The 2,882-nt window shown below is 41.9% G+C and overlaps 1 non-coding gene across 1 annotated transcript; it reads right to left on the reverse strand.

Moving 5' to 3' along the window:
* Positions 1 to 662: 662 nt before the first annotated feature.
* Positions 663 to 770, reverse strand: LOC148563773 (small nucleolar RNA R71). Its single transcript, XR_015885297.1, has one exon. It is a non-coding gene; the product is annotated as a small nucleolar RNA R71 (small nucleolar RNA).
* Positions 771 to 2,882: the final 2,112 nt, after the last annotated feature.

Genomic DNA, 2,882 nt, shown 5'->3' on the forward strand with positions numbered 1-2,882 from the left:
CTTCTCCTCTGAGTTTGAATTCTTCTCTTCTTCATTCTTTTTCTTCTTTTCTTCTACTCACACAAGGGAACCTCTATACTGTGGTAAAAAGGATCCCTGTTATTATTTTCTGTTCCCTTCTTTTTCATATGAGCAGGAGCAAGGACAAGAACATTCTTGTTGAAGCTGATCCCGAACCTGAAAGGACTCTAAAGAGGAAACTAAGAGAAGCTAAAATACAACAATCCAGAGACAACCTTATAGAAATTTTCGAAAAGGAAGAAGAGATGGCAGCAGAAAATAATAATAATGCAAGGAGGATACTTGGTGACTTCACTGCACCTAATTCCAATTTACATGGAAGAAGCATCTCAATCCCTGCCATTGGAGCAAACAATTTTGAGCTTAAACCTCAATTAGTTTCTCTGATGCAACAGAACTGCAAGTTTAATGGACTTCCATCTGAAGATCCTTTTCAGTTCTTAACTGAATTCTTACAGATCTGTGATACTGTTAAGACCAATGGGGTTGATCCCGAGGTCTACAGGCTTATGTTTTTCCCGTTTGCTGTAAGAGACAGAGCTAGAATATGGTTGGACTCTCAACCTAAGGATAGCCTGAACTCTTGGGATAAGCTGGTCAAGGCTTTCTTAGACAAGTTCTTTCCTCCTCAAAAGCTTAGTAAGCTTAGAGTGGATGTCCAAACCTTCAAACAGAAGGAAGGTGAATCCCTCTATGAAGCTTGGGAGAGATATAAGGAACTGACCAAAAAGTGTCCTTCTGACATGCTTTTAGAATGGACCTTCCTGGATATATTCTATGATGGTCTGTCTAAATTAGCTAAGATGTCGTTGGATACTTCTGCAGGTGGATCCATTCACCTAAAGAAAACGCTTGCAGAAGCTCAAGAACTCATTGACATGGTTGCTAATAACCAGTTCATGTACACTTCTGAGAGGAATTCTGTGAGTAATGGGACGCCTCAGAAGAAGGGAGTTCTTGAAATTGATACTCTAAATGTCATATTGGCTCAGAACAAAATATTGACTCAGCAAGTCAATATGATTTCTCAGAGTCTGAATGGAATGCAAGCTGCATCCAACAGTACTCAAGAGGCATCTTCTGAAGAAGAAGCTTATGATCCTGAGAACCCTGCAATAGCAGAGGTGAATTACATGGGTGAACCCTATGGAAACACCTATAACCCCTCATGGAGAAATCACCCAAATCTCTCATGGAAGGATCAACAAAAGCCTCAACAAAGCTTTAACAATGGTGGAAGAAATAGGTTTAGCAATAGTAAGCCTTTTCCATCATCCACTCAGCAAAAGACAAAGAGTTCTGAGCAGACCCCATCTAGCTTGGCAAACATAGTCTCCGATCTATCTAAGGCCACTCTAAGTTTCATGAATGAAACAAGGTCCTCCATTAGAAATTTGGAAGCACAAGTAGGCCAGCTGAGTAAAAGGATCATTGAAACCCTCCTAGTACTCTCCCAAGCAATACAGAAGAGAATCCAAAAGGAGAGTGCAAGGCCATTGAATTGATTACCATGGCCGAACCTGTAAGGGAGGGAGAGGACGTGAATCCCAGTGAGGAAGACCTCCTGGGACGTCCAGAGATCAATAAGGAGTTTCCCTCTGAGGAACCAAAGGACTCTGAGGCTCATCTGGAGACCATAGAGATTCCATTAAACCTCCTTATGCCATTCATGAGCTCTGATGAATATTCTTTTTCTGAAGATAATGAGGATGTTACTGAAGAGCAAGTTACCAAGTACCTTGGTGCAATCATGAAGCTGAATGCCAAATTATTTGGTAATGAGACTTGGGAAGATGAACCTCCCTTGCTCATCAATGAACTGAGTGATCTGGATCAACTGACATTGCCTCAGAAGAAACAGGATCCTGGAAAGTTCTTAATACCTTGTACCATAGGCACCATGGCCTTTGAGAAAGCTCTATGTGACCTTGGGTCAGGGATTAACCTCATGCCACTCTCTGTAATGGAGAAATTGGGATGCCACTCTCTGTAATGGAGAAATTGGGAATCTTTGAGGTGCAAGCTGCCAGAATCTCATTAGAGATAGCAGACAACTCCAGAAAACAAGCTTATGGACAAGTAGAGGATGTGCTAGTAAAGGTTGAAGGCCTTTACATCCCTGCTGATTTCATAATCTTGGATACTGGGAAGAATGAGGATGAATCCATCATCTTTGGAAGACCCTTCCTAGCCACAGCAAGAGCTGTGATTGATGTGGACAGAGGAGAGTTGGTCCTTCAACTGAATAAGGACAACCTTGTGTTTAAAACTCAAGGATCTCCTTCTGTAACCATGGAGAGGAAGCATGAAAAGCTTCTCTCACTACAGAGTCAACCAAAGCCCCCACAGTCAAACTCTAACTTTGGTGTTGGGAGGCCACAACCAAACTCTAAGTTTGGTGTTGAACCCCCACAACCAAACTCTAAGTTTGTTGTTGGGAGGTCCCAACCTTGCTCTGATTATCTGTGAGGCTCCATGAGAGCTCACTGTCAAGCTATTAACATTAAAGAAGTGCTTGTTGGGAGGCAACCCAATGTTATTTAATCATTTTTATTTTATTTTCTCTTTGCTATTTCATGTTTTATTAGGTTGATGATCATGTGGAGTCACAAAAACTACTAAAAAATTGAAAACAGAATGAAAAATAGCATTGAAAATAGCACACCCTGGAGGAAGGGCTTACTGGCATTTAAACGCCAGTAAGGAGCATCTGGCTGGCGTTTAACGCCAGAACAAAGCATGAAACTGGCGTTAAATGCCAGAAACAAGCAGCAGTCTGGCGTTTAAACGCCAGGATTGCACCCAGAGGAAAGCTGGCATTAAACGCCAGAAACAAGCATCAGACTGGCGTTTAACGCCAG

The sequence above is a fragment of the Arachis ipaensis genome, chromosome B5 (genome assembly GCF_059453495.1).
Source record: "Arachis ipaensis isolate K30076 ecotype BB chromosome B5, ASM5945349v1, whole genome shotgun sequence".
Taxonomy (NCBI): Eukaryota; Viridiplantae; Streptophyta; class Magnoliopsida; order Fabales; family Fabaceae; genus Arachis; species Arachis ipaensis.